Source organism: Solea solea, chromosome 4 (genome assembly GCF_958295425.1).
Source record: "Solea solea chromosome 4, fSolSol10.1, whole genome shotgun sequence".
In the NCBI taxonomy this organism is placed as follows: Eukaryota; Metazoa; Chordata; class Actinopteri; order Pleuronectiformes; family Soleidae; genus Solea; species Solea solea.
This window is the reverse complement of record NC_081137.1, coordinates 13,117,489-13,131,984: the sequence shown is the minus strand read 5'-3', so window position 1 is coordinate 13,131,984 and position 14,496 is coordinate 13,117,489. Positions and strand designations below refer to the sequence as shown.

Below are 14,496 nucleotides of genomic sequence, written 5' to 3'. Positions count from 1 at the left end.
ATGTTGCAAAGACACATAAAAATGGGAAAAGTCTTGAAAAGAGTCTGGCAATAAACTCAATAAAATGTGTCGATAACAGCAGAACTGCCTCGACTTATGTGTTGCATATGAAACAGGTGCATCTCTCTGTGCTGGTCTAATGAAAGGAGATCAGGACAGAACGCGGTGATCCCAAAAACAGGGCTGTTTCAACAACCTGGAACTTAAAGCTGCAGTTTGTAACTTTTGTAGATTTGTTATGTTGTTGTTGATATTATTCTGACTCATGTCAGAATATCTCCCTGATCAGTGTGATGGTACATAACTTACAACATGGTGAACTGCACCTCTGTGGCACCACATTGCCTGCATTGGCACTATGGAACTACGGAACTATGGAACAAAATTCTACTTCATGGCAGACATCGCAGGTTGAAACGCCAGGTGGAAAATGCAAGCTATGCAAACTAAGTACTATCATTCTCCTGTGTTTTTCTCTGGGGTTTTAATAAATAAAACAACATAATAATGATATAAAATGCTATAGCATAGGCTACTGAACCCGATCTGAAGTCCGGCTTTCAAAGTTCACTGGTATCATTGGCTTGTCGACAAATCCATATGATCGCGACATACTGTATACTGCGACAGTTGTAACACACTATTTACCAACTGCAGGGAGACCCTGTGTTACTTTAAAGGATGAGTATTGTCCTGTTACTGAAACATAAATGTTGTAAAAAGGCTTATGCTGTGTTCACACCGGACATAGTTCACACACGGAATAGTCATGCGACAACTTTACATACAAAGTCTATGCACAGATGTGATTCTGTCGCCCATCTGTTTCAAATATGGCGACTTGTGGCCAGCGCTCCCATCGCTTCACAAAAAGTGCTAAATGATCCCGTGGTGCAATAGAAATGATGGGCGTGGACAGAGGTGGAAAGAGGAAAGAATATTCTCAAGTAAAAGTACCACAATTTTGATAAAAGTAAAAGTATTGGTCTAAAAAAGTAAAAAGTAGCTTGTTTACTCAGAGTTAAAGTTACTTAGTCACTTTTTTAACAAGGTTAGGGTTCTTTTTTGTGTCATGCAAAAGGGGAATACAAATGTAATTGTTTTTAATTAAAGGCAAAGATTTAAAAATTAAAGTGCTGACAAAATAAAATATGTAAACACATAATATATCAGTCAAAATGGGTCAAAGTCACAAATACTTAACTTTCTCACTCACACAGGGACCTTAATTAACGCCAATTCACCTCTCCTCATCATTCCCTGCCAAAGTTTCTGGTGCATTATTTATTATTTATTTATTTATTTTTTAAATTCAGGCCAACATTTTTTTTTCTCAGTATCGGATGTGATTTAAAATGTAGCAAAGTACAGTACTTTTTCATTACTTTCCACCTGGGGGGCGCGGAGTGACGCGGCAAAATCATGTTTGGTGTGATGACAGCGTTAAAGGTCTTTTTATGGAGCGTCTATCTGTAGCGACATTTTTGATTTTCTTTTTCTTTTTTTTTTACTTAAATACTGCACTTTTACTTTGATGATGTTGAACACAGCTGACACCCTCTTTAACAAAGTGCATACTTTTAGTGTTCGCTCACACATGTGAGCCCCCTCCTCCTTCCCCCACTGGCCCGCACGTGCTGCTTGCTCGCCCCTGAGCCCTTCATCATCCCCCCCGTGCGCGTGCGTGCGCGCGCGTGCCTCTGTGTGTGTGTGTCGCCATTGGTCTGGGATGATGTCATCCACAGTGGAGACAATAGAGCCCACCTCCCCCCGTCAGTGTCTCCTCCTCACACACACACACACACACGCAGCTCAGCTCAGAGTGACACACGCTCAGACGTGACGCCAGCTGAGTCAGCCAAGCACTTCTCATCATCATCATCATCATCATCGCTCTTTGTTTGTTTGTTTATTTATTTATTTATTTATTTATGTGTCTGCTCATTCATTATTTTTTTCCAAGTCCGGCAGAGCTTGTGCATCTCCTAGTCAAACCAAGTTTGTTTGTTGATTTATTGACTGAAGTATTTTCCTGTTTTAAATACATGAACAAAGGAGGAGGAGGAGAAGGTTGCCTCACATCTGGATCGTTCTGTACTCGAGACACACACACACACACACACACAGAGAGAGAGAGAGAGAGAGAGAGAGACAGAGACGGAGACAGACGTGAGGATGTGTCCCTCCGCGGCGCACAAACGATGAACACAGCGCGGGACTTCTTCATGTAAGTCATCGTCATTTCTGTTTTACTAACGTTACTTTATCGTGTCGGTGGTGCTGGTGGTTGTGTGTCGGCCTGCAGTCTTCACAGGCTGTGCTCAGCTGCAGCTCCACGGATGTGCTGATGTCTCCTCTCGCGTGTTTTTTTTTTGTCAAATGAATGCGCTGCATCGCTGTGTTATTCGCCGCTGCTCGCGTGTGTCAAGAAGCCATGCTGTCATGATTGTTTGCCATGACATTTGCTATTTGTTGAGATAAACAACTGCAGGCAGGTGAAGGTTACAAGTGAGGAATGGACCACATGATGCATCCTCATTATGCCCACTTAAATGAGTGGCTATGTGAGAGTAAAACAGGCCTGGTGGCCCACATCAGCTTTATTTGTGGTAAAAGGTTCAAAAGCTGCAAATATGACATTATAAAACATGGAGAAATCAAGCTGTGCGCCATCTAGTGATTCCATAAAGAGGAACTTCATGATTTTCAATTTCTGAGCTGCAGAGTAGAGCCATAAACAATGCAGAGGAAGAATGTTAAATAGCCTCTCAGCATGTATGTGTCTGCATCTGGTGGTGCTGATGAGAGGCAGAGCAGGAGTGATGTGCTGCACATTACTTTAAATAGCCACTGTCAGTGATTTATTGACATGCATTTCATAGTGAAAGTGTCTGCGGTCTGTGTCACAACTGTCAGCCGTGCACTAAAGTACCCGGCGGAAACACAGGGTATTCTGAGTATAAGGACGTGCAGTGTTACCACAGAAGGAGACACACACACACACACACACACACCTGTAAGTGATGAGGCTCCATCTGTATTTACAGTTGAAGCCTTCTCGTTTGTTTCCTCAGGAGGCAGCAGGGGTGTGAGGCGTGCAGGTTGTTCATGTGGAGCCAATGACATCATAAGAGTCATAAAAAGAAAAATCACTGCAGTGCATTTGCAGAGAAACTTTTGTTTTGTTTTGAAGTCTATATGCCCTCATATGAAAGGGTCACACACACACCACACACACTTTATGAATTATTCACGTAGACATGATGCTGTAATCGGACGTGGTCCATCACAGTGATGATCGCCCGCATGGAACGAAACACCGTGCCATGCAGCTCACAGTTGGAAATTGCTTTTAGTTCATATTTTGGTTTTCTTCCTACTGTAATTTGTAATCAGAACACAGGCAGCCACTGTCACGTTATTAGTCTCATGGCTTTGATTCTGTCAGCAATGATCAGGTCTTACCTTCTATAAGCCTGCAATATATAAATTATGTTTTTAATTATTTCATTTTTTTTACATTAGAAACAAAGGGACTCTCCAGTTAGAGTTAAATATTAATCCTGAGATTATTGTCATTATAGAGGTGCATTTTGTAAACTGACCACAGGATAGCTTGATGATGAGCAGCTTTCTTTTTGTGATAGGAGAAAAGAAAGAACTTGTATACAAATACTAGATAGAAAGGTGGCTTAGATACTTGTATGTACCATCGAACTTTATGTCATGTAGATGATTCTCATTTGTTACTGTGCTCCCGTTCACTCCCACAGTTGACAGACATAGAAACTGGTCTGCAGATTCAACTGTTTGTTTTGACTCGTGGCCCATTCTGACGCCCTGCCCCCACAGAGACCTACACAATGTGTCCCACAGCCCAAATCTGCCCGCGTCAGTGCTTTGTTTGTAAAATAGAGTCGTAAAGATGAGCTGATTGATCGATTAGTCCGTTGCTCAAGAACTTACTGCAAGTGTTGCATGTGTATGACTCTGTGTAAACCACACAGTTAAGATTATTCAATACAGGAAACGCTCATGAGCTGAAGCTCTGCTACACCGTGAAGCTAATGAGTGACATATAAGGGATCTTTTGTTTAGGAGTTACATTAATTATATATAAATTATGATTCAAATATTTTTGAAGAGCATATTCATTTTAATCTCCTAATTCTACCAGTGGGACGATTTTAAACGAAAACAATGGCTGTGCAGAGGCATTAGACATTTAAATACCTTTATTTGGTTTGACTTCCTTTCATAGCAGAGCTTTGACAGTTTTCATTGATAGTGGTCGACACATCTGCCACTATCAATACAAATAATTTCATTAAGCCTCCGTATGTTGACGCTGCGGGCTGGCAGTGGCGCTGAGGGAGCTGTTGTTGTGACAGTGGGACAATGTCCTGAATTCTTGTTTTCAAGAAAACTTTCTTTAACTTGTTCTCTGAGGATATGGAGGATATAAGTTCAGAGAGAAGAGAGACGGACTGACGGTTTGGCAGCACAACAAGCAAATCTACTCCCACTTCATTTTACAATATCTTAAAAAACATGTTTGCTTGCCTTTTCACACTGGAAATAGATGTTTGTATACATGCTTAATGTCCTTCACCAAAGTCCATAGAGAAAATCAGTGTTTTTAGCTCATGGGGACACAGGAGTTGCTCGCCTATACTGCTGCCTCTTTTGATTCTGGTTGTGGTATTTGGGTAAATCTGAACAAAGGATTTCAACCACACGTCACAAAATATCACATTGGAACTTACTGGTGAAGGCAGCAGTTGATCAACAACTCCTGTACCATGATGTCAAATTGCTGATTTTCTATATGGACATTGGTGTAGGGACTGAGGTGGTCTTACAAAACGTCAGTTTCCAGGCCGTCTAACAGTGAGATAAAGACTTTCGCCGGCGTAGATTGTCTTTTGCGAGTGTTTTGTTAAGTGGCCTCTTACAACCACACTTCAAATAAACCTGAACCATCCCCTTAAGCACTGTCACCTTCCCCCTTTTCTGGTTCAAATCATAAGAGACTCAAACTACTGCGACGCTCGCACAAAGGCTGACACTGTGCAAATTTGTTCATTTTCTTGCCGTCCCAAAATTGTTCTGAACGTTGTGTCCACTATGTGAGCGTTTGCAGGAGTAACACTGTCACAGAAATTCACAAAAATGGAAAGAAGTATTCATGCCTGGCTTATCTTAAAGTGGCAGCAAGCTCATCTCAACCCACCACAAAAGCTTTTTCCAAGGTGCTTTCCTCCATTTCTACTCTAAGTGTTCTATTTAAAGGCTGCAGTCAATTTTTTCCATTTCTTATGAAAGAGCACCGCGGCTTAACTCCTGTCTCATTTAATGAACATTACAATGTAGAAGCCCAGTGTGCTGACAGAGGTGGTGCTACACTGATTAGCATTAGTTTGCTTCTCGAATTGAATGTATATGAAATCGACATATTTTGACTAGGGTTTGGAGTGTTTATTCAATAATTAAAACAAGTTTTCCGATTTTTCAGCTTCTTAAATTTACGGACTAAACAGGTACTCGATTCATCGAGAAAGTAATCGACAGATAAATCGATTATGAAAATAATCGTTAGTCGCAGCCCTAATAAACGACTTACTGTTGTAAAGTGAGTTGAGAAGCCCCGGTGTTTCAGCCAGTGTGAAATCAGATCGACTGGAGATGGAGTTGCTGACTGTTTTCCGTCACGCAGCTCACTGATTGGCCAGTTTGTGCTGCTGCCGCCATCACGTTCTGTCTGCATGACTGTGGAGATGAGATGATGTGATTATTTTTGACTCCCCCTCAGCTCAGCCTGTAGCGGCGTTCGGGCTCTGATGAGTCGCTGAAACTAAGCCGATAAAACTGAAAAACCACATATTTGGCACAGGGCGAAACAGCGAAACACAGATTAGCAATGAACGTGAATATTTTGTTGACATTCTTGATGCAGTGTTACGATGGTGCGGCATCCCAACCAGTCTGGCTCAGTCAAAGCAAAAGCCACAGTGTTCTAAAACACAAGGCTCATCCCCGCGTGTCACCGTTGAACCATTAATCGTGGCGTTGTTGACAAAGCACGCGTTTGTTTGGCCATCTGAGTCACAAGCTTACATCATTAAATCTGTTGCTTTAACCTGATTATAGAGTGTGAGTCATGACTCAAGACCACATCTCTCATTATTTTTCAGGTGGTGATTTAAGCTGCAAAAGTGCGGGGTCAGTGATTTTGATCGTTGTTTGAGGGTTTTTATGGTTTCATATGTAGGTTGTTAAAATAAAAGTTTGCAGCTCTTTGTCCTGACCTCCTCTCATCAGACAAGCGTGGATGGATTCACTTGTTTTATTTGTGACAGATGATCCGAGGCAGCCTCTCCATCTCTGAGACGCTTAGCTAATATTGATATATTTTGTCCACCTCGCGACCCTCGTGTGGAGGATAAAGCGGTAGAGGATGGATGGATAGTTGGATTATCCAACTTTCTTTTAGAGTCATTTGTGTAGGTTTTGTTGCAACATAGGAAGTTGTTTGCTGGACCTGTATGCGGAGTAGATGTAGATGACCGAAGCGCAGTCTGGATCTGGATGCAGACGCCATCCTATCCTATCCAGGCCCGTGTCTATTTCCACAAATCATTGATTAATGCCACGATTTGACAGAACGTTTGTAATTTAACTGGCTCAACTTTTCTAGTCTTGATGGCAACAGAGTAGAGGAGATGCAGAGTAATTACATGCACTATAAAATGTCATGTGACACCACTCAGACAGTCATATCAGTGAATACGGATGAGTATATCGACTGGTCAGTAAAGGGAAACAAATACAGTATCACAGGGAGGGAAAGAAAATGAACTTAAAATGGGAATTTAAAGCTGCGGCAGGCAGGGTCACTGGAAAAATGAGTTTAATTGACGGGGAATGTTTTGGGTTCAGCACTCTTTTTGTTGAGCTTCTCTCATCAGATGAGCAAAGACAGATACATGGTCCACAAAACCAATAATACCACCATACAATGATTCTTCCAATATATTGCAAGACAACCATATAGCAATACATCATGATATCTGTCAAAATGAAGACAACAAAACGTCCTATATATATATATATATATATATATATATATATATATATATATATATATATATATATATAAATATACATATGTGACAAACACAGCTCAAATAACAACTACATTAATTACTACATACATATCTCAACCAACTCGCCACTTTCTGGCTCTTTTTGAATGGGAAATATATAGAGGTCTGATTGAATTTTCAAAAAAAAGAAAAAGGCATAAACTGTTGTATTTGGATGTATTGGACACCAATAGTGATATACATATGAAATAAGTAGTTTTGTACAAAATTCAAATGTTAAAATATTGATATTTGCCTTGGCATATCGATGATCGTATTATATTGAAGAAGGAAGACGATATATGACCAAATTGAGGGCCACATAAAGACAAACCAGCCATCCACTCTTACACTCACTCACTCACACCTAAGGTCAATTTAGAGAGTCCAATTTGCCTAATCCCCATATCTGCGTGGTTTTGGACTGTGGGAGGAAACTGCAGAACCTGTAGAAAACCCACGCACACACAGAGAGAACATGCTAACTCCATGCTAACTCCATGCAGAAAGGCCCTTGCCCTCCAACTGGGTCATGAGTCCGGGTCTGCAAGAGTGCCAACCACTACAAAACAAATAACAACAAATACATTAAATAAATGAAATAATAATAATTAGTCACCTTATCTCTCACTCCATCTTAACCTAGTTTTGCTATACCACGGTCTGAAGTACATGTGAGGAAAAGGAGGATGATGAGAGAGCAAGTTATGTGTTGGCACTTGTACTGTTTGAAATGACTTGAGGGTTTATATTGTTTTCCCAATCACTGCATCCAAATTAATTTGACAGCCCCTGCGTTATTAAGTACAGTACACTGTACACAGCTCATTTGACTTCATTGAGAAAGACTTCCACCCACTTGCATACATGAATGTGAGGGCCTTGCTCATTATAGCCCTCCCTGTTAGTAACTGCTTGGTGCTGGGTATCTGGGGTTAAATGTCTCATTGAAATGTTATTGACCACCTGCACGGCTCGCTTTAAACGCCATGATCATTCATGTTATTTTGTGGGGGCAGCAGGAGGTGATTCACTCTCTGTAGCTTTATATAATATCTACAAGCGATTCCATTGCACTTACAATCAGCCTTTCCACCCAGCCTAGACGTTGAAGGGAAGACTGACTCATACTACTGTATATCCAGCTGTGGTACCAGTGTCACAGGCCTGCAACTGCAGGGCTTTGGTGATCAGCCAAGTATCTTGTCAGGCTCAAGCAAAAACATCGGAGCATCTGCTTGGTTTGTTTAGGTTTGGTGCCAACTAAGGCCTCACAATCCCGATCAATTTCTGCCTCTCTGCCAACATGAGAATTAGCTTGATCTTCGATATCAGCGTCTGCGTGGGACAAAGGAATTTCACATTTGTGTTCTCAGCTGGAGGCATTTTTACTTCAGTCACATCATGAAATCTTAAAGGAAAACCGGAGACATTTTAAACTGCTCAGTGATTTTTTTTTACATGCCACGCGCAGGAGTTGTCGATCCACTGCTGCCTCTATCATTAACTTTAATGTGTTATCTTGTCACTTCCGTGTTTGAAATCCTCTTTTTTTTCGACTGCACCTCAGTGACACAGAGTTTCCAAATGAGGCGTCTGTGTAAGCTAAAATTGTCCTTCTGATAAAAGAAGAAAACCTATTTTTAAAGATTTAGCAGACTTTCGCCACGTGAGCCTTTTGTTAAGCTGCGAAAAGCGGTTTTGCCTTTTTGTCACTTAGAGCGAGGGTCCATGTCTCAAGTGGAAGCAGCAAAGCCAATGTTGTCCAAACAGAAGATTAGAGACCAGTGACACGACCTGACCCGAGACACAGTGAACCCTGTCCAGAGCTTGTCATGTTCCTATCTTAGCTGAGTCTGTCAGTAACCCTTGTCAGTTTACTCACAGTGTTAAGTCAACACACTTGATTACACTGGAACACTGGAATCCATTTCTGCAGGAGCCTGTTTCTATGATGTATGGCACCAACTGTTGGATCCTCACTGCTCCTAGAAAAATGACTGTGTGCAACCTTCTGGCTTTCTCCTTTGTAACCAGTGCCCATCGCTCTTACTGCCAATCTGTCAGTTCAGCTTTCTGGGTAAAAGACTAAATACAGAGAGAGGTGGCCAATGCCTGATAATGTATGCAAACTGCTGAGCAGAAATTTGGAGATGTGGACTCATCAGACTTCATGTCACGTGAAAACTATGAATTGTCCAAACCTTTAAAGCTGGCAGGCTCACTGAAACCTGGACGGGAGAACACAAAGAGCCAATGACGTGACAAGGCAGCCTGGCATGAAACCAATAATTACAAAAACCTTCAAAGACAACTAGCAAATATCTCAATTATTACTGACCTACAGCACAGAAGTTTGCGGCAGAGTTTGTGGAGTGATGACCAGGCTTTTATATGGAGTTTGGTGAGGAATAAGAATCAGGTGAGCATTGGCCACAGCCAGCCACACCCCCTGCCACACACACACACACACAAAGTCTGCTAGAGGAAAGAGGGAGAAAGAAACAACAAAAAAGAGATCAAAACTATAAAAGAAACAGAATCCTCACAGAGAGTGGTGATCCCGAATGCAGCAGAGCAATTTTTATGAGCCAGTAATTGAGCAGCGCATCACATTATTGCCTGGTTTTTGCACTGGTGTGGTCCATTCTGCTGTGTGGGTGTTTTAGGCTGTCAGGTGTCTTTTGATGAAAGAGCCACATAAAGCTGAGTCTGAGCGTCGCAGAGAGGGAGGGAGACGAGAAGTCACCATCAATCCTGCGCCGACAACCACATGCTCTGAAATACAGAGGCCTCCTCCAGAAAAATGTCCCTGCACCACCTCTTCAGCTACAGAGGAACTGTGCGCTATGCCTCCTGTATTTACACACTGACTGAATTCTGTAAGGCGCTGTCATTTTTACCCTCTTTCACACTAAAAGTTTACTCGCACTCCCTCACTCGCTCATCTTTTACCGCTTTATCCTCCACATGAGGGTCGTGGGGGAGCGCTGGTGCCAATCCAGAGTTGTGGTACACCCTGGACAGGTCACCAGTCCATCACAGGGCCACATAGAGGCAAACAACCATTCACTCTCACACTCACTCACACTCACCCCTATGGTCAGAGGTCCAATTTGCTATACAACATATAATATATAATGCATTGCCAGTGGTTGATCTGTTGCCCTGTGGTGTTTTTTTGTTTTTACCACTGTGTCACCCGAGCATGAAATGTAATGTAATGAATGTACAGTAACAACAACACTCTCTTGTTTAAAATCAGTGGCTCCTAATGGTTTTGAAGGCGCCAATATAGTGAATTCAAATTAAGTAAGAATAATATCGAGCTCTACCCCAAGTATTAGAAGGATATGGTAGTTTAAAACAGTATGGATTCATGTCTTGTTGCACCTGAAACGACGCCACAAGAAATTAGCATGGTCACCCAGGTCTTGAGTTGTAATGTCAATCGAAACTGAAGCCAATAAGAGTCATTTGACCAGGAAATGAATTCAGAGTAAGCCATTCCCATTGGTCCAGTTGGTTTTTTGACTGGTGTGAATTGGCTTTACACTGTCCTGCATTTGAGGGCACATTGTATTGTATTTCCTGTTCTCAAGACAAGGTTAATTAACATGTATACTTGATGCAACACAGGCCCAAGCAGACGAAAGTTACTAACTAAAAGTTACTGAAAGTGATGATAGCAATGATGATACTGTTGCAGGTTTTCCCCATGTGTTTGATAAAGTCTTAAGTCGTGTGGAGGGAAATTAGCATGTGACCCACTCTGTTCTCCTGCCTGTGATTATAACGCTGTTATCTTTATTCTTCTGGTGGGTTTGCAGTGAGCGGAGTGAGGGCGTCATCATCTCTCCCGCAGGCTCATGCGGCTCTTACCGACTGGAACTGAGTGGCTCCATTATTTAAAAGAAATTATTTATTTCTTGTCATCGTTACACTCTGGTAAGTGTGAATTCGGGAGCAGCTTGTGTGATCACAAAGCTTAGCATAACTTTTTCCCTTTAAATATGAATACATCCATAATCAGGTCCATATATCCCTCTCCTTGATCAAACCTGTGACTCTTCTGTATTCAGACTCATATGTTGAATGTCAAAGTTTTATGAAGGTAGCTTTTATGCTTCAGTTCCTCTGAAAGGTGCTCATAATTAACTCTGAAGTCACGTCCCTTTAGTCATATTATGCAATCTGCCCTGTGTGTGTGTGTGTGTATTTGTGTGTGTGTGTGTGTTTGCCCTGCGAAAATGGTGACCTTTCTAGGATGAACCCTGCCTCCTCTCGCCCTATGTCAGCTGGTATCGGCCCCCCGTGACCTCATGTGAAGGACAGCGTGAGTTTAATCTAGGAGGGAACGCCACTTTTGCACCTCCGCTAGGCTCCTATTGTAGCTGCACAACTGAATCTATACCATTACATAAGGCTTTGACCAATCACGGGGCCGTTCAAAGAGAGACATCCGACTGGCTGCTACTCTAAACCTATTTTGCATAAAGGTCTGTTCCAGTGCTGGATGCACCAATACAAAACTCCTACACTGCAAAGAGTCTAAAACACCTGAGAGTTTCAGAGATCACCTCAGGTCATCAAGTGTGTCTGTCCATGTTCATCTGATGATAAAACAGAAGTATTACTGATAAGCTGCAGATAAAAATAAACAATCAACTATTTTTGCTCCAGTGTTCTTGCCTAGTGCAGCTTTAAATTGTTTCCTTACTTCAACAAGTGACACTTGTCGCTTTACAATGTTCCATAGTATTTTTTTTGAGAGTTTTATTGGAACACAAACCTCTCAAAGTGCTTTACATAACAGTCCACATTCCCGCAGAGTTCTCCACCTCCCACCTGCTGCTCTCTGATGTGACAGCTCCATTACATTTGCACAGTGAGTGGGTATTTTAAAGAAGTACAATATGAGACACCTCATTCTTAACGGGTTGTTTAAAACCAAAAAACATTAAGTCGGAACTTGACTGAACACTTCAATGAGATTTGAGTAGATTCAAATGCCTTCAAATGTATAATTAGTAGTGCCTTCCGTGTCTATGATTCGCCAGTGTGCCGTAACACTGCTCTCTGGTGTTTTGTCAGAGTTGTCACATTGGATGCCACCTCTGATGCAACTAGGATCTGGCAACAGAAGCTGTTAACAAGCAGAGCCGTGTTGTTGAAAACTGTCAAATCACAAACTGGAAAAGATCAAGTTTTGATCACTAACAGGCCTGCATGCTTTGTCTGCTGTAACTTCCAATGAGGCAGACTGAAATGGCTCTTTTAGATGGACGATTACTGACGACACACAACAACAGTCACTGTGTATTGTACACACACACACACACACACACAACAGCAGGTACTTTGCAGCCTTTTATCAGGTTTCCATTTTAGTGTCCATTAATGGCATGGAAAGACTGATCGATTACATCAATTACCGAAATAAAGTGAATGAAATGAAATTGCACATAACATCATCATCTAATCAGGGTTCAGATCATAGTTAATATTAAAAAGGCAAACTGCAGTTGTATTGGGTGGTCACGTCTTTACTGAATTGAACCTGACGCTGTGCTGACACAGGAGTGGCAAAAGATTTTAACTTAAGTCATTTTTTTTTGGCGATAAGAAATCAGAGCGGGAAGAGTCTTATGTAAATGGACCACCTTGACGAGAGAGCGGCTGTGACTGGAGCGTGACTGATAATCTGTGCCCTGCAAGGACTCATTTTGGACTACTTATGTAAAACCAAATGAAGCATCTCAAACACCAAAGTCACAAAATAACACATTTAAAATTGCAGATTTTCTCAATGGACTTTGGTGGAGGGAGTGAGCGACATGACCTTAAGTTTCCTATTTGAAAAGACTAACTCTAACACTGAGATAAAGCAGCAAAGAGAAATAAAATATAATACACTCAAGGAGGTGTAGATTTTTTTAAAGAAGCTGAAATCAGTTTTTCCTTGTGTCCTTGCTGGCAGCAATGTTTTTTAGTGAGAGCGTACATTGGTGTCTCCAGTTGGTTCTATGCACAGGGAGCACACATAGCTGTATGCATCACTACCTCATACAAAAAATGGAAACATACCTTTAACGTAATGATATTTTTTTGTATGTAAAGGAATATTTCTTATATTAAGCCTTAGTGGTCATGTAGCACGGATCTGATTCATTTTCCTTAATTTTATATCGCAGTTTTAGTAGTGATATAAAGTAGAAGTCACAAAATAGACCATTCTTTCCTTTTTGTTCATAAAAACAAGCCAAGTGAACTTTGAGTTGTGACATATTTCCAGATTTCACAAATTCAATCAATATTTGGAGTACTTTTTGCTCGTTTTTGTTCATCAGATTGCTAGGTTGTGCTGAAAAAAAGGATATAAGACAGTCTATATTGCACATTCTTATATCATCTGTATATACTGTATGTTTAAACATAAAAAGCCTAAATGCTCTGTTTTCTAAGGGTTAAAACCAAATCTGAAAAGTAACAGTGACTGTAAGTTAATAGATGTTCAGCACAAGCTTGCATAAACAAGAAAAACAGACATTTTAGGTGAAAAATACTCAAAAATAATTATAGCTAAATTACAGTAGGTGAGTAAAAGTACAAAGTAACGTTTGTTAAACTATATGAAGCCCATCCGTTGGTTAATGTTTCATTTTATTTCTTAATAATAATCATTGAAACTGTTTTTTTACTGTGCATCTCCTGTGTTCCTGCTGAACCTGGAGCAATGAGTGAGTGGAAAGGCCACTAGCCCTGCAGTTTACAGTGTGTGAGAGAAAAGTGATCAGAGAGATTGTGACGTCCACCATGACAAAACTGGGTCAATGTAATCCCCACCCCCTTCACCACAGGCAAGGCTGAGAAAGGAAAAAAAAAAAAAGAAAAAAAGATGAGGACACCGTCATCATCAGCCGACTCTGTGTGCGGATATAAGCATGGAGACGCAGGACTGTGCTTTGTTTTCGCCATGGGTCAGTAACTGTGATGCTGGGACATAAAAGCATCTCCAGATTTTGTTGACGTGTTCCTTCCTCCCCTGTAGTGTGTGGTTTAAAGTGTCGCATTATAATCAGTCCCCCCTGCATATTCTGTGTCTCTGTTAACATGTCCCCCTTTTACCTTTTGGTCCTGTAGCCTCCTGAGAGATTTATGATGTGTGTGGCCGAAACGCTCTACACATACAATTCAACATTCTCACACTGCAAGAAAACAAAAACAAACAAAAAAACAATTATGTGATGCACCAGTTTGTTGTTTGGCTGCTTTGGATTGTGCTTTGTCCGTCCGAATATTATAAAGTATGAAGCTGTAGTAAGAGTTTAAAGGGTCGCTTCATCTAAAT

General features: G+C 41.2%; 1 protein-coding gene across 1 annotated transcript in view; it reads left to right on the top strand.

Annotated features, from left to right (window-relative positions):
* Positions 1-1,831: 1,831 nt before the first annotated feature.
* si:dkey-175m17.7 (uncharacterized) overlaps positions 1,832-14,496 on the top strand; it is a 33,785-nt gene continuing 21,120 nt past the window's right edge. Inside the window, exons 1-2 of the mRNA XM_058627869.1 lie at positions 1,832-2,227; positions 10,976-11,093. The gene's annotated coding sequence lies outside the window, so the exon portion shown is untranslated. The remainder of the gene's footprint in view (positions 2,228-10,975; positions 11,094-14,496) is intronic.